The following is a 26,348-nucleotide window of genomic DNA, read 5'->3' as shown; positions in this document are numbered from 1 at the left end:
GAGGAAGAATTAATGTACAGTCATGATAAGACACATTTAAATTTAATAAATTAACTAAAGCTATCATTCCATGCAACTTTTAAATTACTAAATATAACAGATTATAGCACTGATCCTGAGGGCATTCTAATTTTCCTTTCAACATGTGTGCTGCCATGTTCCCAGGTTTTATCCTTTCCTCTTAGCTTATCAATCTTTATGTATAACTGAGCTGCAGAGTTCTCAAAGTGATACATACCAGAGAAAACATGACAGCAGCAGAATCAGAATGTAGGATAAGACTGATCAAGAGCTAATACAGTGATATTGGATGCTGTCACATTGCAATGCATTAATAACATTATGTTTCCCAATTTGATAAACTAATAATTGGGGAAAAAATAAAAGAAAAATAATCAACATCGCCTTTGTATAAAAAAAATTACAAAAATAAAGAGCATTTTGAAACAAAAATTCCTGGTAAACCGAAATCTTTGGATTTAGATATTTTTGTGAGCAGCAGCTGAAACCTTGAGCTGCTGTTTCATTTTGAACACAATTAATGCAGCTTCATCCACTGATGGTTAATGGATCAGATCTTCTTGTATACCAGCACAAAATAGTGTCCTTATAGAAAATTATTGACCAAAATGAATTTCTTTGGTATTGAGACTGTCAGTGTTCTTTTTGTCTATTAAATTCACTTTGAAAAACACTGTTTGTTTGGCATTTCTTTTGAGAGGTACATTCCATACTACAAAGCTCTTTGAAAAGGCAGAGCAGATCTAGTAAATTCATCATCAGAAAAATAGTTGGATTTCTTTTTTTCTTGGAAGACCTACAGAGGAAATTGAGAAAGAGTGGAAAGTACAACATCAAAGAAAAATATCCTGATATTCACTTTAGAAAGGAGCAGAAGGAAAAGCTCAGAAAGTAAAACAGTGAATTGATTGATTTTAAAAATCAATCACAATATAAGAAGGTGAAAAAGCAGTTGGAAATATATATATAACTTCTCTATTCTATATCTAATACCAAACAGCCAGATAAGAATCTTGTATTACAAGATATGAGTAACATGGTATGTGAAGATGGAAATGCAAGTAATCTCACTCAGAGTAATTCTTCAACAATTTACAAGACACTTGGTGGTAGCAACACCATCTGTCTCTCTGGCAAGAATGTTCCTGGGAATCTGATCTTGAGAACTTACATAGATCAAACAGTCCCTTGCTCTATTTCCTGGTCCTTCTTTGGTGTTATAGCTGAAAAAAACCACTGCTCTATCGAGTGGCAAAGTGGGGCACTAGCAAAGGCTGAGAGAAGTGGGATGAGTGGAGAGGGAGAAAAATTCCTGGGGAACAAGATGGGGAGATGTCATGGTTTAGAAATTGTATTCTCCAATACAGTACTCCCTCTAAAACCATGCACCACTTCCTCTTCTCCCTCCAATTGGAGGCACCAAAGACCATGAACTGAGATAGGAACAATTTACTGGAAACAGCAATGAGATAAGAAAACAGAGAGAAACAGCTACAATATTAATAACAAAAGGTATAAGAAAATAAATTATTCACACAAAAAACTCCCTGATAACTGAAAACACTGGACAGCTCCCTCTACCATGTTTTCTTGACCAGCAGGAACCTCTTCTCCCCAGAATGTCCTGTCTCTGCCCCCAGCAATGGCATGAGGTGGCATAGAATAACCTCCTTGTCCTAGCTATGCACCTTCTGAGCTACTGCAAAAAATTACCCCTATTTTGTCTAGAACCAGGATATGAAAGTAAGTCATTAGCCGACACAAAGCAGAATCTGATTATCCATTATAAATTATGGGGTCCTTAGAAATCCTTGAGATTTGGCACATTGGTCAGGGACAGAGAGCTTTGCCTCTGCCCAAGAGCTGGGGGAAGCAAATAAATAGTTCTTAAGATACAAAAAAGTATTTTAACCCTTTGATTCCAGTTCATCATATCCCAGTTTTACAAGGCACAAATGTGCTGCTATGGCTGAGGTGTTTCAGCCTTGGCAGCACAGCATCCACAGCCATCTGCAGTGCTAACAAGAGGTATAGTAAATCCTTTGCAAGCCAGTCATCTTCCATGGCTTGTCTGCTATCAGAGGTGAGGACTGCAGTCAGAGAGTGTCAGGAAGAGAGGATAAAATCCAAGGTAAGAGTACATCACCAAGGTACTATGGCATACGTGTAAACTTTATTTCTGGAAATAATAAGGCTACCATATTTTTCAAACATAGTCTTACACAAAATGTTTCTGTGTTCCCATAAACTAAAAGAGATAAATATTTTAAAATTATTGGAATATGATCCAAATATTACCGGGTGGAACATGCCTGGGCTCTTCTGACCGTTGCTGCTTGACCAGAGGCGGCAACTGTGGTGTTTTCACCTCAGAGACACCCCTGGCTGGCTGGATGTTGCAGCTGGCACTTGGAACAAGTCCAGGCAAGCAGGAATTCAGTTTTTACCTCTAATGGAAAGGCTTTAGGCGAGGTGAAGAGCAAAAGGAGACGGATTCTGCCGGAGGGTTAATCCAGAGTTTTATTCCATGGTCACAGATCTCCGAATCTTGGTAACAGCTCCAACAGAAATCAAGACCCCATGGTCCCTGTGTCTTTTTAAGCCTGGGGAAAGGGGAGGGGAAGGGGGAGGTGTGCCACCAGCCAGGTGGGAGGGGGGCAGTCTCAGAGGACAATGACACCTAGACTGGCCAATGACCCCAGGGCTGAGAAGCATCTTTTGAACTTGACCAACCAGACAACACCCTTGCTGGAATGTTAAGATTGACGGACAGCACAGGGGGAGGGGAAGGGAGAGGTTGGCACACCTGGGGGACTGGGATAGCTAAAACAGGATATTGCTTCACACTGCAACATAAAATCATTCAAAATTAATACATTTAGTTCCATGAGTCCACTAGGAAAATGTTAGAGTATCTCTAGATCTTTGACTACTCTGTAGTTATCAAAAAGGCTGATCAATTCTACCTTGCATTCATTCTGGCCATGGGGCATTGCTACAGCACTAACCAAAGCAGAGCACTTTCCCAGATAGCCAGAATTTCTGTACAGTTTATTTGAAACTTTTGAAAAGAATAAGAATTGAAACTCAAAGTATGCTTATTGAATTATAATTTATGAGCAACACATTACCCAGGTGTTTTGGACGAGATAGTGAAAGGGTAAATCAGGAAATATGACACACTGCTTTCCATTAACCCCCTGGCACTTGCAATTTGAAGCTCCCCTTACTAAAGGCTAATCCATTTTGCTGTAGTGCTTAGCATTTTGAAATCTCTGCTCCTCATGTCAAAATATTTATACGCATTTAGATATTAGAAAGGCAGGTAGCAATTCTGATCCCTTACTGTTTTGCACATTGTCACACCAAATCAAAACAAGCAGCAATGCAAAGCATTCCTACTGAAAATACAGCTCCATAGTATATAAGAATGAACTATTTCCACCTTTATTTTCAGACAAATGCATTTGTCCAATCTCTAAAATTCCATAACAGATCATAGATACAGCAAAGCTGAAGTTTAATACATCAAGGTTCTAGCAAATACTAACAGTGATGTTACTTGTGAAAATGGCTTGTCATTGTTGGTTAGAAACTACATATGCTTATAGCAGAAGCAGCCTATCTATTCCTTCGTGCTGAAACTGGGATAGGAAACATTTTGCCTGTGTCATCTTGCAATATTTTCAAAGTATGGCATTCTTTTCCTGGATTAAACCTAAGTGCTTCAAGAAATGAATTATTATGTTAAAATTTCTGTGAACTCAGTCAGATCAATTCACATCCAAAACAGATTATTATGTGAGGAATGAAGAAATATAAGAGTTTGAGTATCATTTGGATTGTTGTTTCCATTTACTCCCCAATGAGCAGAATAAGGGAACCCTACTGTCATTATGATTAGGAAAATAAAGACTATAAAAAATATCCTCCATAATTTAGATAAAATTGCCCATGCTTCCAAAATACCATCACTCTTTCCCATACAAGCAAGAAGCAGATAATCATGCAGAGTTGATGAAAGTTTTCTCTAGAGTGATTAGTCCAGCAGTCTATACCACGATGATATGCATTTGTTTCCCCTGATTTGAAAGACTTCACATCTCTCATTTAAATTTTAGAAAATCTCAGATCACTGAAAAATCTCCAATTAATTTGGATGACTATCACCTGCTTAAGATGGAGGTGATTCTTATGATGAATTTATACTGGATCCTATGGAAACGACATTAATTATTAGAAAATTAGGTGTCTTTTTAGGCACTGATATGGAGAGCAGATTCTGCCTTCAAGTGACTGCACTTGTGCATGGAGCTGAAACAGAACTTACTGGTCCTTGTCTCTTTCCTCTTGAAAGAGCCTTTCATGCTTAATGCTGCAGAATTCCCTACTGTCAATTAACAGCTGTATGACTTCCAGGTAGAGCAGAGGGAAACGGGAGCTTCTGTGATTATATCTATGCAAAGCATATAACTTCCAAGCTCACTTTTGCCAGGAGGAATGCTGTATTGGTATTAACACCAAGTAAACTGCACATGGAACATGTCTACATGCCTGTTAATTTTATAGTGCTGTCAGTACTCCTGTGTCTAATTAACACAGTCATTGTCCTATGAAATCTAATCAATGCTTTCTGAGAAGCATTAAAAAGTCTGCATGTTGAATGTATGTCAGCTTTCCCGAACTCAAAACAATTCAAATTTCATTTAAGTTTATACTAAACACACCCACTCACTTGTATTTTGGGCTGGTTTTCACATCATGTTCTCAGATACCACTGGCACTACTGGAAAGCAGCAGAAATACTGGAAAGCAACTGACATCTTCAAGGTGCGTTCAGAGGATCTCACTTTAACCTGGTCTTTGTCAACAAATTTACACAACCACCTACACTGAACGAAAAACATAACATAGCCAAGTGTCAGACTTTATGAAACCTCTCTGTTAAAAGGGCGTGGTGAGAACAGTTGATGTTTATATCTTCAGTTTTCTTTTTGAGAAGACTGTTAAAATCTTGAAGTTGACAGATCAAAAATAAGTGGCAAAACTATTGTCTGAGAAAATAGCTGGGAAGACTCCCAGCACATCAGGAACCCCATAACAAGATTTGCAACACCTTTTCTGTGACAAAAACTGCAGGTCTAATTCTCTTTAACATCTTGTGAGCATAGCAAGGTATGAACTTTTCATAGTGTACTCTCTATTGCATTTCCAAAAAAAAAAAACTAATTCAGTGAGGAATGAGAGGACAACTGGAAGCATATCAAAGAAGCAAACTATGAGGGGCATGTGATAAAAGAGGTCTCTCAAAACTATATGACAGATCAGAATAAAACCAGAAATATATGCACAGTTAGCATATGCATTTATTATTATACCTAAATATACAAGCCAATCAGATCATGGCTGAAACAATTGTTGCATGGCTGCAAATAAAACCCAAAAGTAAAAACCAATATATATTGTATGGCTGTGTTAAAAATATGCTACTTCTGTGGATATATGTTTGGTTTCTTTTTACATTGTGTGGCTTCATACATTACATTAAGGCAGTTGGGAGAGAATAATACACTTACTAAACTCCAAGGGAAATAAATATAGGCCAACAGTAATTACTTAATCTAGAATATGCTTTTTTTTTTGCTTTACATAAACAAAATAGTAAAATTGCATAATTAGGAAATACTATTTATTCGCTGTGTAAGAAGCAGTTCCTCAACACATTTAAATTCAAGAAGCATCAGAAAATTGGTTAACAGAATATTAAGAAGATATTTCAGAGCAGAAGAAAATTTCACAATTGGACACAGCTTTCACATCAATCTAGATATGGGATAATTTACATTTGATCCCTGATTTGTCTCATCCTATGAGTCAAACATTAAAAAAAAAAATACATTTGTTTGTATGCAGTCTTGGGCTTTTAAAACACTTTAAAACTCTATATGGTTTTAGGCCTTTTCTTTTTTCACTCTTTCCTTAATATTTTAATAGGAATGTAAAGGCAAACAGGGAGTGTAACAAGAGATACCTGAGACAGAAAGGGAGGAGGATTTGTGGATGTCAATGCAACAGCAAAATTTTCAGAAACACCCTTTAGGTCATGGAATATTTTTCCAAGATAAACAGTTTACATTCTATCAGTGGAAACCGTCAAAATTACATTTGGAAAAACCCTTGTAACTGCCAGCTTAAAAATATAATCTTGCTTTCACAAAGAGATAGAATAGATCACTCAAAGGCATTTTTGTTCTTTGATGTCTATATTTTATAATTATGCAGAGACTGAATATTTCTCTCCATGTTCAAAATGTTAATCAGAAACTCAGTCAGGGATTCTGGCCCTTAATCAGCTTCTGAACCTTAGTTTCAAAATCACATCTAGAATTCAAGAGCTCTCTGCAGTGAGCAACATTATTAGCTAAAGCTTTTTCTGCCTCTCAGCTTCACTGAGAAATAGTTGGCTACATTTTCTCAGGGAAAATAAACCCACTTACATTATCTTAGAAGATGTTTTTTAAAAGTGTTTTACAAATCAGATTTTTGATATTTTTTCAAAGGAATTTAGTTCATATCATTTAAATAAAGTGGCCCATCATTTTCTCTTGGCTGCATTTTCAGTTTTTAATCATTCATGCATCTGTGAATTTATGCATAGGTATACATATGTCAATTAAATATAAATCAATCCTGTAAAAGTTACTTAAACTAGGAAGGTTCATTTGCAATCATTTAACTGTAGATGGTTTAAATCCTTATGATCCAATCCTGTTTTCCCCAAGTACTTTGCAAAATTAGCTATTGTCAGACAAAGCAATTGCAAGCCTGATCTAATCCTCTCACCATTTTATTTCAGTGCTTTTACCCACATTAAGTATGTGTTTTATTCCTTGCTGCACATGACATCCCCTTAATATAAATCCCTTAGAATAAGTTGTCTAGTACCAGCACATATAAGGAGGCCTCATGTAAATAACGTCCCAGCTCTTCTCTGACTCTTACTATTAATCTACCATTAATTCCAGCAGAAAACTACTTCTTTTTCCCAAACAAATAAACAAACAAATCCCCTAGTTTATATTCTATTTAAACAGAATGTTGGGGAAAATATGGGATGTGGTAAAGACATGATAGGCCTCATTTAAAAAAGCTATTCAATCCCCAATTTCCTTCAAAAAATTTAGTTTTTTAAAAGACAGAGATATCTGATGGGAAATTTTAATAATATTTTTTAACATTAATTCAAAAACAGATTATTTTATTTTATTGCCTAGGCAATAAAATCCTTGGAGATAAGTTTATAGATCGATTTTTTTTTCAATTAGGAAATCAAGTGTTTCTTACTAATCACCTTTTTACATATGGTGTTTCATAAGAAAGGGAAACTTACTCTTCCCTTCAAGTAAAAATCCTACAGAATTTGTTAGAAATCCTTAGCCTCTCTGTAACTTTGTAATGCAATAGAAATGTTAGTCTGATTGAATTTAAAAATATTTGAATGCCTCACACTTAATTAAAAATTATTTCATTTAAAAGTAATTAAAAAGTTCCTTAGAAATGGGTTGTCCTGTTCCAGAGCTGTCATAAATCAGTGTAGCTTTACAATTTAGGCATAAAATATTCACTTTGGGAAAACTAGAAGCAGACTGCAGAAGCAAACCTGAGTGGTTTTCTTTATAGGCTTTCCTTTCACTGATTTCTTGTTGATGTATATGACTGAGAAATGATCTGCCTTATTCAGCTCTGGGAACAAATACGTATTGAAGAGAGTCATCAAAATATGTGCTTGAAACAGCAAAGTACTTTGCCAATGACACAAGCCAGAGTAGTGCAGGATGACAGCTTTCCCTGAGATCAGAAACTTGGTCTTCTAATAGCTCTGCAGCTCTCAAAGCAGGGGAGAGCAGATGGGAGGAACAGGCAGGATCACAAAGAGTTGGGAAAGCATAAACAGGTTTGCAGAGAGGCAAGTCAGGCCAGGATTTTGAAATTTGAGTTGACAGAGACAGAGAACAAACCATGTGTGTTGCTTAGCTTTCCAGAAAAGAAGAGGCAAGTGCTGTTCCCATGAGTTTACTACCTCTGTAACTAAGACATTAAAACAAGTAGGAAGAGCAGCAGAGGAAAAACACACTCAAGATCACAAAGACAAAAAATAGCAGGATTCATCACAGACCTTGGGTTTTGCAAGTACTTCTTCAATGCCCAGCTTACCAAACAGACCATGTCTCCCATGAGAAAGTGAGCAAGAATCACCACTTGATGCACTGTTGTCTTGCAGTGAGCTTGTTATTTTTTTAACATAATGATGAGTAATACTTTTGCCAGGTTGATCATAGAATTCAAAACAGATTCTTCCTCTCCTAAGGAAAGTAATACCCAGTTTTGATAGCATTCCATTTAGCTCAAGCTTGCTATGTACTATATCAAATCTGCTCCATTACATTTTAATTTTAGACTTTGTTGCATTTTTTTTTCTTTGAGGATATCAGTTTTTCTCCCTCTCATTCCATTAATTTTTAGTTAATCCATCTTTTGGAAACAATGGAAAAGAGATCATTCCTCCAATGTTGCCTAATTTAGTAGCTTCAAAGGCAAGCCAAAGAAAAATCAGAAGAGGACTTCTAAGTAGTAAAAGATGTATTAAGACAAGTTACCACAGACCCAAGACATCCCATGGCTTCTTTAAAATAGAAGGAGAGGGGTCTTTGTACCTAATTGCCATTGGATTCCATTGGGTTACAGCTTCAAATATTTGAGTTTTCAATACAAAAGAGATATGAAGCAATTTGAAGAATCTCCTTTCTGCTGCAAATACAACATGGAATTTCCCCCATTAATATTTTCCTAAGTTCTTTCCTAAATACAACAGCAGCATACATTAGGTCTGCAGTGCAGCTCCATGTGGATTTATCCAGGCTGACTCTAAAAGCTTTATTCTAGCACAGCTAATCCACCTGGCTATAGTGTAAAGCTGATGTGACTGGACCATCTCTAGAACCAAGTTATGCTGTTCAAGGAGTGCAAACTCTTAACATTAAACTCTCTTTCAGATCCCCTTGTGTGTCTTAAATATTCAAATTCTATGAGACCCCCAGCTCAGGTAACAGAACCTTAAAATATTCCTTTAAAAATATATCTTTGCTCTTACTATTATATCATGTTCTGAAGGTGTGTATGTACATAAGGAAGGTTATTTTTTCCTCTCTTCACAATCTGATACCACTTATGGGCATACATAATCTGTCTGAATAATTGCTCCCTTTAGCATGTATCTGATGTTTAGTACTTCACTTGTTTCATGCATTCTCTACAGACTGGAAACAAGTAATCAAAGTCCTTCAGTCCACTACCATAGGTGTTTCAGTTCTGATTGGCAGTTTAGGTATCCTCACTGTAAAAAAAAAAAAAACCCAAAAAAACAATAAAAACACAGTGCAAGGCTTTACAGTTGTGTTGATTACAGTTGTTGTAATGTCACATTTTCTTTGAAAAAAGAAAATACAATGTGAATTTCTGAAGGGAATATTTGGAAGTGAATTTACGTTCTTACCATCAAACAATTAGCATAAGTTTTTATGTTAAGTGTTTATTCAGAACTTTAAAACACAGCCACTTAAAGAAAGAGAAGGACCAGAGATTAACACAAAAGCAAAGTGTGGCAGCAGACAGAGTAATTCAAATGGAACACAAATTCAAAAATTTTAATTCAAAACACATTAAGAATAGAGGGAAGACATAAAATTCAAAACGTGGTCTGTATTTCACCTGACAGGGTCCTTTAATCTAGAAAAATGACACAGTATTTTAAATAGTAAAGTGAATTCCACAGCATGAAATCCCCATGACAGTTTCTCCAAGAAATAACCATCTGACAACTCAGAGTAACAACTTCCCCCATGCTTAAACACTGACTAAGGATATATGCCTGTGCTGCACACTGTCATGCAGCGTGTACATCCTCAGGCCAGCCATAAATACAGGAGCAGAAGTGCCAAAAGCTGCCAAGCAGCCTGAAAGCAGGATAAATTAAGTCATATAGGGTTCAATTCTACTGCAGCTAGACTTCTTTGGGAGTGCAAACAAATTCACTTACAGTTAGCCTCATCTGCCTCATCATGGGCAGAATAGGTAAATGCTATTGTCATACATATATATGTATTTCTAATACATACTTTCATGAGCCAAAGGTTGTTCATTTTATCTGTTTGTGGATGTTAAACATGTATAGCTTTTTCCAAAACAATCAAGGGACACATTGGGAATTTCAGTACTTGAAGTTAAACAGAAGATGGGCATGAGAAGTCCATCATTGTCATTTCATATCAACATTTTGACATAAATATTGATTTTAATTTGCTTTATTTTTAGATAAAATCAAGCAAAGCTCCATGCAAGACTAGATGAAGACTGCCATTTAATTTCCAAGTGCCAGTTCAAAACCTAATTTTTTTTTTACATTTCTTAAATTTTCCCTGGGTTTGTCATATCCCTGCAAGGCTTTTCGTTTCAGCAGAATATTACTCTTCAGCACACAAAGCCAACCAAACAGTTTTATTAACACCAGTGAGACCACTTCTACTCTGAGGAATCACTAATGTGATGCATTACTAAATGGCACGAGAGCTTAATTAGGCCATATCAATAGTTAAGGTCATTACAAACCCTTTATACTTCCATTAATTAGTCAGCCAAAGTTATATACAGAAAAATATATAAAACACATTCTGTCCATAATTTTATCTGATGGTTTCTTTCCTTCATGGTTTTGTGCCACATTGATTCTACCTTGTGTAATGTATGGGTTAACATTCAACAGGAATGTTGGGAACTACAGTCTAAATGTGTTTGCAAATATCATTACATTGAAATAACATTTTACTAGAGAATGTAATGATGACTAATAGGTATGAAAGAGAAATCTTGCTGCTTCATTTTCTAACTACAAAATATGTAGGAAAATTAGGAATGTAGCTGATATATTAACATTCAGAAAACCATTTAGGGATATAATTGGTACTTACTAAAGCAATTAGTATAAAGTAATCAAGTGTCAGTGAACATAGATGATTCTATAAATCTACAATATATAATTTACTATTGCTACTTAAAATGGCCATTTTTTTTTTTTTATTCTCAGTAAATGAGTATAAACAATTGAAAGCAAACATTAATATTTAGGACAGAGTTTTCTTGGAAGGGTTTATTATTTGATGAAGATCTGTCTGTAAAAAGTGTCAGATGCACACAAACAAATCCCATATTGAGTCTCAAACTGGCTTAGCTTTTAACCTACATTTTCCTTTCCTTTTTTTTGTTAGCAGTCACATATACACCCTTCAAGCAGATGCTTATTTTTGGTTTGAATGTGGGCTTTCCAGCACAGCCAGCTGTGAAGTTTAAGGAGAAGCTGTTCCCCTCAGGTTTGAAATTGCCCTCTTTCCAAGAGGCACATTGAGATCTATGAATGCAGAACACCACAGGAGGCTTGGGCACCTGTACATAACAGAGCCCAAGAAAACCTTCTGCTGATCTCCTGAAAAAAAGTGGATTTTACTTGACATGTTACAAACTTCTCTGGAATTCTAGACCTTCAACAAGTGGACATGAGACATTTTTCTCACAGAAATGCTGTGCATGACATATTGGTTCAATTTCAGGACTCTTTCAATTAGGCAAAGGAGGATAAATGCTTCAAAAATCATTCAGATGGAAAATACCAATCCCTTATCTGCTTATTACAGAAAAAAATTGTCTGTGGGTTTAGTGATCTGAAAGGAAGCAAAACTATTATTATTGTTAATAATTTTTTGAAACCTCATATATATTTGCTTAGAAGTCACATGATTAAAGAGGTCTTATATGAATGGAGACACTGATTTTGTTCCTTCCTCAGCCACACAAAGTTCAAAACCTGTAATGAGAGATATTTTGCTATACAACAAGCTGGGCAACCCACCACGTAGGGGTAGCAAGCAATTGATCTCTCTTGCTCAGAAAGTACAGATACCTATTGCTTCTGTGGAAGGTTTTCTGGTCTGGTCTGCTAGAAGAATGTAAAACACAGATTTTGAAAATAGATCAACACTCAGAATTCTCTTTTTCTGGAAAGCAGCACAACAGCACACTAATCTCCATAACTCACTGATGATTTCCTCCTTGTGCTCATTCTTTTGAGTCCCATTTGATTTGTTGAAACTCCCACAGCCCAAGGTTGTGGCTACAGAGCATCAGGGAAGGGACACAGCCCCTCAGAGACAGTGCTTAATGATCTCATGAAGTCTGAAGGAGACTCCAGAATCTGTTCCAGGTGTAGAGATTTGAGGTGTTGGTGGCTTTTTTTAACTTCTTCAGTGTTGAAGAAATAAACAACTCAGAAAGCATAGGTTTAACCTATGCATTCACTTCTCTCTTGAAAGACTCTTAGCCACAAATATTTAATTCTCTCCCTTTTACTGGACTCTGGGCATCTGTGAAGTGTGGGAACTGTTCTAATTCATCATGATGCTAAGCTTCACAAGATCCAGTGGTTTGAGGTAGTTCCAGACTCTGGAGAGCTACAAATACTGACATCTTTGATTAAGTCTTTTGAGACAGTTCTTTTCAAGCAGGACTTACATTAGAAGAGCCTGGCTTGTTACTTCCACCTAGTACTGAAATTTTCCCTGCCAAAGTGGCACATCTTTCCTTATATGCCATCTTAGTTTTCATGCCCACTCTCTCAGGCAACCCTAGAGAACTACAAAGGTTGGACAAAAGCAATAGAATCAGTGCTTTCAAATTGTTCCTACCTTAAAAAAGTAAGGATAGTCCACATTTAAGGAAAACACAGAATCCTTTAGAAGTATATTATATTTAGTCTGAAATTGTTTGTCTACCACAGGCATTCTGGGCAATTGAATGTCTGCCTTTTGGGATCACTGCCAAAAGAAGAGATTCAATTAAATTAATTGCAATGACTCCTAACAATAGCTAAATGGCCCACCTAATCCATTTAAATAGTGCATCTGGTCTTGCCTGCTCACCTATTCATGGTTCACTACTACAGAATTTGCTAACACAAACAGCTTGTAGTTAATTTCTTTTTTTTTTTTAGGTTTATTGTTCAATTCTAGCCACTGAATTACTAGACTTGGGCTGGGGACTCTATCATTTACTTTTAAGCTGTTTGGGGAAAAACATGAAAGAATCAAAAAATACACTATCTGTAAAAAATGAATCCAATCATTTCTAGAAACACAAGCAATGTCAGAACTGAATTAATTGTCTCTAAGGGGAAGGAGAATCTTTCATCACATTATCTGAATGAAGTGGCAGCAACCAATTAAGAAAATGTGCTGAGTATAGCATGTTTATCCAATTTCCCCCAACTGAAATAGACATGTAAGAAAAATATCAAAAATCAAAAGTAAAAATATTGTAGTAAAAAAAATCAATTTGAGAATTCCCTACCACCAGCCTTGAATGATGAAACAGAAAAGACAGCCTGTAACTACTCAAAGTAAACAAGCTAAATATATATATGGGGGGGGGGGGGGGGGTGATAAAGTAAAGTATAATCATTCCAAAAGAAGTATTAAACTTCTTGTGGACTGTTGATTTAAGAGAGTTTTTCAAAATCTACTTCTTTTTCTAGTTGAACCAGCCATGAAAAATGAAGTCACAGAAAAACAGCTCCTAAATAAGCCAACAGAAAAATCTATTTCTAAGACTACAACTACTGACAATAAACGAACTTTTGTCTTCCATATGTGAGTGCTTGGATGAAAATATATTTCATACATTAGAATTTATGAAACATGCCTATAATTTTTCCTTATTTGCAGCCAGACCATGCTTATATATGGTCTTGAAAACACCCTGTGCCTCCAGGGCTGTACTGAGAGCCTCGAGACGTTTTGGCAACACAAATCATTCAGAATATTCACTACCAAAATTACCTGAATAGAGCAGGCTTATAGCAAGGCTCTCCTGGGACCAGTTAACAAGAGCAGAGGGGTGTCTGGTGTCCTCTCACACCAAAGGCCCTGCCCCTGGATGGTACCCAGGAAAATGCCTGCCTGCCCACTGGACTGGTTCAGGCTCTGCTCTTATGCTGTGTTTTTGCATTGAAAAAAATTACAGTGGCCCCTGATTATCTTGTAAAAATTGATATAATTAGCTGGAGTGCATATGGGAATTTGCACAGAGGAGCAAGCAAAAAGATTGTGAAAACCCTCAAAGCTTCTGAGTCATACAATAGTTACCAGCTCAATCACTTGTTCTTTGTCAGAATAAACCAAAGTGCAAAATTATAAATTACTAAAATACTTACCCTTATAATTCACAATGTGTTACCTTTGTGGAAATGCCCTCCCATTTTATTTATATAATTTTCCTTCTAGCATATGTTGGTTTATGTGAACTGCTTGTTAGTAAGTACACTCTGGGTAAAAGTAGCATTAAAATTTTCATCAAAGGTACAATCAGACAACTTCTATTCAAAATTACTGCATAAAAATCTCATAGATACAATCACAAACAATTAACATACAATTACAACATGAAAACCTACCAAGTAGAGATAAAATCACAAAGACAAGTACAGCTGATGGCAAATCTAGAAGCAATTGCATAAAGCCTTTGAAGAATTGCACACATTTATCTAAACTCAATAAATGTATATGTCTTAGCAGTAACATAATTGAGTAGGATTAACATAGCCAGTGACAGGGGGCAATTTAATTTGCAAAAGTAGTTTTGCAAATTTCTAATATTTAAAATTCGATTTAAAAATGAAGTTGCAGTTATTAGTATTCAGATTATTCACTTTTCTATTAATTATTTTAGAGTCAACAGGAACTTGAAAAATACTTCACATGCATGAGAAACTATAATCTTTCTACAAAAGCTCTTGATACGTAATCTTGCCACAAATTGCAAGCAAGATGCAAAAAGGCAGGCAGTAACAAGACACAAAGTTGTTGTTACTGTTGGATTCTTGAATCAGCACACTCACACCATGATCCAAAATCTGCAAGTCAAAAGAGACACATTGCAGTAACTTGCAGGGATGTCGGATCAAGTCTTTTTCTTAAGGAATGGGTTTTTATTTTGCTGGTCATAGTCACCATTCAAAAAATGAGTGTTATTTTGTCTCACAGTGCTTGGCATAGAAATAAATCTGAGATTTATTTGAATGACAAGAGAATAATCATGATGTTTATTCCACAGTGAGCTACTAAAATAAATAAATCAAAGTTTGCTCAGAGTGATACTCAGAAATTTCATCAAAATAGTTGGCAGCTCATCCTGAAATATATAATTACCAATAAGACATCTTTGAAATCATAATGATAAGCATTTTAATTTGCCAGAAACATAACCAAATACACAGAAGAAACGTAAACCAAGATAATGATATGCCAGAATTGGCAAATAGGCTCACTGAAACACATGATTTTACTTTTACTTGACAAGGACTTGACAGTCTTTGTGATAAATATCAGAACAAAGATTGTCTCTGGCATCAAAATTAAATCAAAGACTCATGGATAATTTTAGCCTGCCGACTCCAAACTATACTTGACATACTCTCTCATGGATGCTGCTCCTGTATCAAGGACATTGCTCTGTACAATCCCTGCAACATTTTTCAAAACAAAAGACTCAACCTCCAAAGCTGTTAAGTGGCTAAATATTAAATTGCCTAAAATAAAAGCCAAGCATGACAAACTATCCCTTAACCATGTGTACTACACAGCAGCAGCTCTGCTGCCACATCTTGCTTTTGATGAAATCAAGGACAGTAGCATTTTTTTACTCTATAACAAAAGGTATTAAAATACATTTAACAATGTTACTGGTGAACTACAAATATGAGGTCACACACTTTCATGTCTTCACTGCAATTCATGCTCTAAGAATCCTTTTTTCATGCCAGATTTGATATCTAAAAGATGTGTGCAGCTTTACTTTTGAAACATCAAAAGATTTTTATTCTATTCTAAATATCTACCTTAAACATTTCTTTTCTGTGCACTGCTTTGTACATTCAGTTTTTAAATAAGAGAAGTATGAATGGTCCCATTCCTTTACACTCAACCAAATCTAAGTTTCTAAGATGGACCTGTTTGGTCTGATTCTTATCTAGTATTTGTAAAACTTTGTACATAACTTAATGCTGATTGATGAAATCAAGCTTTAAACATGTTTCCTCCCTGCTTCTGCTGAGAAATAAAACAAGGGGTGTGGAAAATTGTTCAGTTGGAGGAATATTTGCCTTTTGGGGATTGTCTTTGACTACTTGCCTCTAAGAATAAAATTTTGAGCCTTAATTTAGCCAAAATCCAATTGACAAATGCAAATATTTCCTGGGAAATATTTGATTATACATCAATACATTTTGATCCACAGAGATATATTGCTACTCATACTGTAAGATATTAGTAGTTTAATCATGTAACTAAAAACCTTGTTGAGTCATTTGGTCTTATCTCAGTCTTTTCATTATGGATTACCTGCATCTGCAAGATTGAATTCTGATAATTTATTCTCTAATTGCTACAGAAGATGACCTTAACTTTATGGAATTAGTAAATATCAGGATTCCTTGGTGTGTAATTGTAGCTCTTCCACTCTCAGTACAGATTGCAAAATAAACAACATAATGAAACAAAGCAGAAAACTCAACAGTTGGTAAATCTACATAATGCTCTCTACTTGGTATGCACACTACAGCAGGAGCATGAACAGAGAAGGAACTGAAACCAAATTGCTTGACCTATTTTAATATTTGATGAAGAAATACTAAGCCTAGAAATATCATGTCTTCAGGGACCTTGTAGTTGATATTATTAAAAAACATTTTAAAAAGAGGCTGCTATAGTCTATCATAATAAGCTTTGGGTAATACTTTAAGAGTCCATTAACTTATGCTCAAGTAATCTTGAATGACAATGGAAATCCTTTGAAAGCTTGTCTGATAGTTGCACAAATACCACATAAATTCCTTCCCATCCTTTTGTGAGTGTTTTCTTTCCCCTAGATACACTATAGTTTTTAGCCCCTTTGTGTAATTGTCCAGAATTTGATATTTTAACATTAATGGAGGGAAGTCAGATCAGTTCTAACCTTAAAAGAAATCACTCTATGTACTTTTCAGGAACCCAAATCAAAACTCTTTTTGAAGCAAATCTAAGGAATATTTTTAAGTTATTTATCTGTAACTTTGACACTACAGTAGAGTAAAAAACAAGGGGTTTTGGTATGGGTAGTATAATAGTAATATTTACTTTCCCAACTAATATTTTTTTGTGATTTAAATTAGCTGAGTTATCAATACAAGTCAATTTTTTTGAGAGAATCTAAATATAATTTTCCTCAAAATAACATCTTTTGTTAAAGTCTAAATATTGTAGTGGCATCTTGGTATTTACAATGTCCAGTCATCTCAAATGAAAGACAGACTTGAGATGCTGGATGGTTTAAAGATTTCAAAATTAATACTTCAAAATAATTCCCCCTGTAGATGTCCTCAAATATATTTGAATGCAAACTAATGCTGAAATCATGGTCCTTACAAGACAGAAATTGTTCTTCATGGCTGCACTCCAGCCCCTCTGTTTTTGTTACTGCTGAGATTTTAAGTTTTTTGAAGGGAGAAATTCCTACTATGGGTTAGTTCCCTACCAAGGGCTGAGCTTAACCCATAGCCTGTGGGGTCCCATATAACACAGTAATATAAATATTTGTGCCTTGTTCCTTCACACGGGGAGCTTGCAGTGTTTTGCCCAGTTACTCAGCACAGATACTGGATCTGGAGTAAATCCAAAATCAAAAATGGAGATCCACATCAGCCTGGTGCTGTGACCTCCCAAAACACACCCTGCACAGGATCTTGGACAGAGCAACTGGATGTATTGGAGATGTCCCTGGGTGGCCAGGACCCAGTCCAGACACAGGCATCACCAGGGACCGGCCCGGGCACACCAACACTTTCCCCAGTAAGCACATTCATTCATACTCTTACTGCCATCACTACTTAAAAAATTTACTGTTTCATCCTACATTTCAGTGTTCAAGAACTCTATCATCACTTATGTTTGGGAGAATAAACTGCTGCATTCACATCGAGGAACAGATATCATCACACTCACTCATCAGCATGTAATTTACAGCCAGCACTGAACAGTCTGAGCTACCTGGCAGGCCAGAACCTTGACTTAGCTGTGTGGTAAAAGGTCATGATGACATTGTTAATTTGAAAATAAATAGCTTCTTGTAATGTTATAGAATTGCTGTAGCAATCAGTCACATAAAGATAAAAGCTCATATAGATAAAAGCATATTAATTAGCTCATAAAGCCTTATTAATCAGCCTTGTAATAGTAGCAGTTTAAAACCCTAAAAGAAATGTGCAAGATATTTGTCTGCAAGCTTAAAAAAAAGATAAAAGAATGAAAACCCACCCTCATAGCATGATATGATATTAGCACCCTGCTACTGGGAAAAGGAATTTACAGTCTAAAAATAGCATCTTCTTTACAGTATGCGAGTGATTTAATACATTTGCTCTAGTCTAGCTGAGGTATGATAGCAAAAAGTACTTTGGATTTACTTTAATTCTTTGCTGTCCTGGTTTTGGCTGGGATAGAGTTAATTTTCTCCCTAGGATCTGGTACAGTACTGTCTTTTGGATTTAGGATGAGAAGAGTGTTGATAACACACTGATGTTTCAGCTGTTGCTGAGCAGAGCTTTCTCTAAGTCAAGGATTTTTCAGTTTCCCATGCTCTGCCAGTGAGTAGGGGCACAGGAAGCTGGGAGGGAGCACGGCCAGGCAGCTGAGCTGAACTGGCCAAAGGGGTATTCCATACAATAGAATGTCCCATTCAGTGTATAAACTGTGGGGACTTGGTTGGGAGGCACCAATCGCTGTTTGAGGATGGGCTGGACATCAGTCTGTGGGTGGTGAGAAACTGTGATGGGCATCAGTTGTGTTTCTTGGGATTTAGTCCTCTATATCTCCTCATTAGTTTATTAATTATAATTCATAATTATTATTGTTATTATTAATAATAACATATTTCATTTGTTTCAGCTATTAATCTGTTCATACTTCAACCCATGCCTTTCTTCCATATTTTCTCCCCACCAGAGGGGCCAAGGCAGAGGGAAGTGAGCAAGTGGCTGCTTTGTACTTCATTGCCAGATAGGGTTAAACCACAACAACTGCTCATGGAAGTGTGACCCTGACTGAGTGGGATCCTATGGGATCCCCTTGTAAAGAAGAAATTCTATCCAAACTGAAGTCAGTGGTTACTGATTTCAAAGACGAGAATGCCAGTGTGTTTCCTGATCACTATGTCCTTGACCTCCTTGAAGCGAAATTTCCTATTCAGATTTAGTTCACATGAAATTCAAGGATTCAAGAAAAATGGAAAATGTCCCTTTTTTCATGGAAATACTCTATTTCTATATTTATTTCATGTTTGATACTTCCCAGCAGAAGGCAGCCACTCTCATTCATTAAATTGACAACAAAAAACTAAAGATTAGAGACATTTTAAAAATTGTACACTCCTTTGTTTATTTCCTTGTCACACCCCAGTTGCCCTACAAACTTCTGATGAATCTGCTTTGTTCCAAGGAAGACTTATTGCACATAGTGCATCCTATTTTATTGTAAAGAACTGAGGCAATTACAGCCATTAATGAATCTGAAAAATACCCCTCCTAATCACTAAATCTCCACTAACTTTATAAATAATTTCATACAGTAGAACAGTTTGCTCTGCAAGATCTATAAAAGAAGAAAAGTATGATTTTTCCCTCCCTTCTTTTTGCTCCCAATTTTGTAACAAATGCATAGCAACTTTACTTGGGAAAAGTAAGTTCCACTCCTCTCAGGCAGGCATGAGCTGCAGCCGCAGTGCATGGGCCTTGACACTTACTCACCTCCTCCTCACACACACCACCATTTCTTCTGACTTGCTAAGCCAGTATATATCCAGGACATATCCTGACAGAACCCCATCAGGGCAATGAAGGCTCTCACTCCATTTTAGTGCTTCCAAAGAAATGCATTTTGGGACATTAGAGAAGTTGATAGGGTTTGGGGCTTTTTCCCTTTTCACCAAATATTAAACTGAAGAAAGCATTATTTTACATATTCAGTTGTTCATACCTTACACTGAATTAATGGTAAATCTCAAATTGCCAGTGTGATCAGCCTTGTACTTTCTAAAAAAACATAGGATGGTAATGATTATACCATTTTCATTTGTTGCTTTGTCAAATAACATTGTTTATATTATTGCAAAACAACAGTGACATCCAGAGGCACAAAAGCCTAATCAAAATTGTTCATTATCAATGATGAAGTGTTCAAAATGAGTTACTTAGGATTTCAGTAATTTCGATTCTTTGAAACTCTACAAATTTTAGAACCAGCATGTGTAAACTTTTTTTTTAAATCTTCTCCAACACAGTCTTACACTTCACTGGAAAATGGTTGACTGAGACAATATTAGGATACTGGCACAGAGAACCATTATGTCTTGTCATTGATAGCTGTCATTGATAAGGCTCTGTGTGAAACCCTTTGGCCCCAGATAATTTTCTGCACTCTTTTTGTTGAAAAGAGGCAAGATGAAAAGAAAATCAAGTACTTCCAACTGAGATACAGCAATACTTTAAAATTGCATACAGTTAGACACCTTCCTGGAGCACCAAAGCTGCTAATGTACAGCCGGTTGCTAAAAGCACACCTACCAGGTCTGTGAGCTTTAGGGTATTACTCAAACTGCAATGCACTTCTGAGTCATGAAAGTGAAATTGGGCAGAGTCCAGCCCACAAGCAGCAATGACCAGCTTCAGCATGCATTTACATGCACAGTAAATGGCTCCTTTCAGCACAGAGTGTGTGTTTGTAATGAGGCTGAAAGCTCACCCAGGTCTGAGTGCTGAGACTTTTGCCTTAAGAAGGGACTGACAAATTAGAAACTTTAAGATTTTTTTTTTCTAATTTTTTTATTAGATGCCAGGTGGGTTGCAGAAGAAATAAATATATATGTAGCCCTGAAGAAAAAATGAAGTATCCACAGCACTTACAATTACTGCAATCTTAGAAAAGTTCAAGTCTCAAAGCAAAGCACTTATTAACCAGCTCCTCTGCTGGCCTGAATCATTATAGCTCCACTTACTTCAGTGGAGCTCTGTCAGGTTACATCAGCAGAGGACTGGGTCCTATCTGTCTCCTTCTCAACGTTCCTGTCATTTCCAAGTGGATGTAAGTACTGTATCATTTTTGAGCTTTTTAGCTCCTCACACATGCTGAACCCGTGCTTGCAATATGAGGATAATTGCATATATTTACCATTTCTGTCCACTACATTGGAGGAAAATACAGGTCTATTTAACACTACACACTCATTTCTTTACCAAGGAAGAGTATTTTACAAGATGTCTTTTAAAAAAACCTTTTCTACACTGAATGAAATGCCTGTTGTAATAACCACAATATCATTTCGGCTTTCAATAGAAATTTTCTCCTAGAGTAGCTTCTGGTTGTAAATAATTCCTGTGAGTAGTTTATTTTAGGGGGTTATATTTCTTGCCTACTAATACAGGTCTCATACAACACTCTTTCCCAGAATTTCATTTAAGGGAGTAAAGTTTTTGAGGAAAATGTTTTTCATTTTCCTCAATGTCAGACTGGCAGTTGGCATACAGGTGAATTGTTCTCAAAAACGCAATACTGCTTCCTGCATCCAGCTGAGACATTCCTGTGGCTGGTAATTTATTGGTTGTTCTTGCTATGAAAAAATATGTACATAATCCCTTCATTGCATTCATTTTTGTATAAAATACAAAATAATTACAATTCTCTTATTTGTGATCAGAGAGCTGCCCCTTCTAGTCATATATTCTAAAAACAATTTACTGATAAGTATGTGTGAAATGCTACTGTATAAATAACACTCTTTCCTTTTGGCCACTAAACGATGATCAGTTGCCCTAAATTAATCTTCTTTTTAATTATTTATGACAATAAGGGTTTATTCTGAATTCAGAAATTTTGTATTTCAGGAACTAGCAGAAAATAATTTATAAAAACTAAAAAAATGAACTTACATGGTTTGAAAGGAAAAAAGAACTAGAGTAGAAAAATCCTTGAATACATTTAGCAGGGATGAAGAAAGTATTTTTATGGATAAGTATTTTCTACCTCAGGAGAAAATGTTCAATTAGCACAAATCACCAATTGTGGAGGAATGGCTACATGACAGGGGCCACGTTCTGGACCAAGATTTGGGAGGATGCAGCTAATCTGGGTCCCTGCACCTGCAAAACACCGTGTCCTTGAGCATAGCTGTGGTACAATAACAAGTAGTGAGAGAGACATGAGAAAAGAAAGATGTAACCCCTAAGGTATGAGGAAGAGCTGATATTGTAGTATAGCCAATAGATTGCTTAGCTTGCAGAATATGTATGAGCTTATTACTTGTGCATAAAAGTCTGATGCTCTCTTCAATAAACGAAGCTTGCTAAAAACTCATATTGGGCGTCCAAGTTTCCCTCACGCAATAACCAATGGCACATCCGTTATTATCCTGATGTAAGAATCTAGCCCATATGTTCTATTATGACATAAAAGTGGCTTTCATCCTCATACAAGAAAGAAACCAGATCTGAACTCATTTTACAAATTGAAATCATGGTGGGGCATGGTGGGGAGAGTATTAAATAATTTGGCCGAGGTTCCACAACAAGTATGTATCTAGGCCAAGGCTGTCTGCTGTTTGCTTGTCTCTGTAACATTACAGTGCTTGCCAAAGTCATTGTACTCAAAATTTCAAAGTAGGATGACTTTGAGCTAGGCACCAAGGATTAATGTCTTAGTACAACTAGTAAGTACATCCCACTAATTATTTCCCATCCACAGAAAGAGAAAATGAAAGAAATCCATCTCGCTATATATGAATCAGAGAATCATAAAATGTTTTGTGTTAGAAAGAACCTTAAAGATCACCTAGTTCCAATGTCCCTACCATGAGCAGGGACACCTTCAGCCAGAGCAGGTTTCTCAAAGCCCCATTCAAGTTGGCCTTGAACATTTCCAGGAATGGGGCATCCACAACTTCTCTGGGCAACCTGTACTAGTGCCTCAGCACCCTCACAATAAAGAATTTCTTCCTAATATGTCACCAAACCCTACCATTTTTCAGTTGGAATCCAATCCCGTTGTCCTATCACTACATGCCCTTGGGAAAAGTCCCTCTCCAGATTTCTTGTTGGTCCCCCTTAGGTACCAGAAAGCTGCTAAAAGGTCACCCTGAGCCCTTCTCTTCTCCAGGCTGAACAATCCCAAGTCTCATCACATTTCCTCAAAGGAGATGTGCTCCAGCCCTCTGTTCATCTTTGTGGCCTCCTCTGGACTATCTCCAGCAGTTTCCATGAAAAATACTAAGTTGAACTTAGTAGCCTCTGATTACTATGATGTCACAGATGAGCAGAGAGGGCACAAAGAAATGAAACATTTTTTTCAAAATTATACAACAGATCATTTATCATCATGGTTACTTCTGGTTACAGATCTCTATCCCAATGAATCCATGACAGAGATAATATTTTAAAGGACAATCTACACATACAGTGTGGATTGCAGTCTATTCTTGTACTAGTAATCATCAGCTGTCTTCTGCCTCTGTTAATCATAAAATAAAGGAACTCAGTTCCTTTCAAATGCACTTTTTTTTCTGTCCCTAAACAGATTTCAGAAGAGGTATCAGGAAGGCACAAGTCACCACTAAGGATTGTGTGTTCTTGGCAAGGGCATGATCATGCAGTCCCAGACAGGGCAAGAGCATCAGAGTTTCAGGCCACCATGGTCTCAGCAGCTGGATGCACAGTACATCCCACTTCAGACATGGCCCCCAAAATCCTGCAAGATCTTCTAGATCCTACTGTGCAAGTCATCTTTGGAAACCCATTTTAAACTCCTCCAGCATGCACAGATGTGTATGTAACAAAACCCCTAACTTTGTAAATGGTTCTGTGGATCTCAGCAGCAGAGAAGTCAAGGCTTCTTTGGTTTATCTTCCCAATTCTGAATGATCCACGCTAAGATTAATATGGAATTAAAATTGAAGATATGTGAAGGCATTACACCATATTCCTCATGTGCACTGAAGTCAGTTGTAATCTCCTAATCTCCAATTTGCATGTGATTAAGCTTCAAGAGTGTTCCCTGTCTGCCTATGGTGTATATCCTGCTTCAGTGCCTATTGCCAGGCATTTTTCAGAACAGATAGTGGCTTATCACTATCAAAAGGCAGCTCAAAGTCCTTAGGAAAATCTTCAGCTTAGCAACCATCCTTTTAAAATTGTAAATGGTACCTGTTTTCCTTCATCTTTATAGATATTAATAGGCATACTTTTCACGACAACGGGATTGTTTGTGGGATTGTGAGATATCATCTGCTCCTTCTCTTTCATCCTCTCTCAAGCTATAATTCTCTGTCATATCATAGTGGGTTATCCTGGAAATAGTTTGTCACAAAAATGAATTATTTGTTGCTACTGAAAGAACAGAAATAGCTGTAAAAGTACAAAAGTTAGATTTCAGCCAAATGTTCTTCAAACAAATGAAGAGGAGAAAAAGGAAACCCTAAACAGTGCTCACTTAGGATGTCTTTTCTCTCCAGTCAGCCTCTGCAAAGTCTGGGAAGATAAGTAGAGTCCTACAGGTGGTTGTACCTTCAAATAGATCATGTGGGTGGATAAACATAGGGAAGCACAGTAGGGATGGAAATAGAATTGGCTTGGATTTGTATTTAGAAAGAAAACAATTTTATTTACTAGCAGAAAGCAATAAATAAATAGAATGGCTCATCATTACCTGCTTTAAGCTTGATTAGGCTAAATATACTTCCAGCAATCAAAAAAAAAAATTAAAGTTTTTTTTTTTCTTTTCTCTGAGAAGGCTCTCCTGCCTTCAGTTGGTGTCAGGCAAGAGGACAGGAGGGCCCAGATGCCAGCTACTACTCTGACATTGTCTGTCTTTGGTCTTGTTTTGGGGAGAGAAATGTGATAGCTATTTCCACAAGTGCCCGAGGGTTATTCTGACACCAGATCCTGCCTTTTTTTTTTTTTTTGGTGCCTGGAGGAGGAGCAGGCAGACCCCCAGCCCACCAGCTCTGAGTTAGTGTGTGTATGGCAGGTTCCCATGTGACAGGGATGTCCCCAAAACAGCAGTGACAGCCAGACCCTCCTTCTGTAGGTGAGCAGAGCACTGGGCTGAAACTACAGCTTGGCATATACAGCACACAGACACTAAGTCTGCTCAGATTTTTGCAACTGAGCAGCCCAGGGAACAAACCAGCCCATTTCTCTCAGTTACCCAAAACCTGCATAATTACAGCCAGTGAAATTAAAGGACAGCTAAATTCTTCTAGCAGAAAGACAATTGAAGCCCACAAATACTCCCAAGAAGGTGCCCTTTTAATCAATATATTGAGTTGGCAGTATGTGGTTTGCCAATAGCATTTACTTAACTTTACCTAGGAAAGTAAACTCAATCAACATTAAAAAAATAAATAAATAAATAGAAATTGTTGCAACTGCAACCTTCAAGGCCAGGCTGGATGGAGCTCTGAGCAACCTGGCCTAGTGAAAGGTTCCCTGCCCATAAAAGGGGGGTTGGAACTGCATGATGTCTAAAGGCCCTTCTAATCCAAAGATTATTCTATGATGTTTCAGCTATAGTTAGTGTGCACAAACAGAAGTAAGTTTCTTCTACTGCATCTAGACTTAAAACATGGTCTTATTCATTAACTTCAGTAAGAGATTATATTTTGAAGTCTTCTGAATAATTATCATAATTGTGGCTACGGTGATAATTTCTGGTAGTCCCACTCATGAAAACCATTGTTATGTGCTGCATATATATGCTAAAATATTCTACCAGATGATGAGAAGAAAATTATTATAATTTTGATTTACTTGTTCAAAAGTAAACATCTGTAAACTAATTACAAGATACACCTATTTTACAGATTCTGTGAATGAAAAAGACTCACTGATTGCCAGTTTTGTCTCCAGTTCTATTTGATGAATCACATTTAATTACAACATAATTAGGTAGCACCTCTGGAAAAATATGCCATGTGATGGTTATAAAGAATGAAAAGAAACGATCATACTGTAATTTTGAAATACATGATAGCAATTCCTTTCATTAAATTTCTGTGCAAAGGATGTCTCTTATCTTATTTGTCAGTGTCAATACCGTAGTTCTAGTATTATAGTTTCCAAAAAATTAATTTCAATCCTGAGGTAAAGTCAG

The sequence above is a fragment of the Molothrus aeneus genome, chromosome 1 (genome assembly GCF_037042795.1).
Source record: "Molothrus aeneus isolate 106 chromosome 1, BPBGC_Maene_1.0, whole genome shotgun sequence".
Lineage (NCBI taxonomy): Eukaryota > Metazoa > Chordata > Aves > Passeriformes > Icteridae > Molothrus > Molothrus aeneus.
This window is presented reverse-complemented; position numbering follows the sequence as displayed.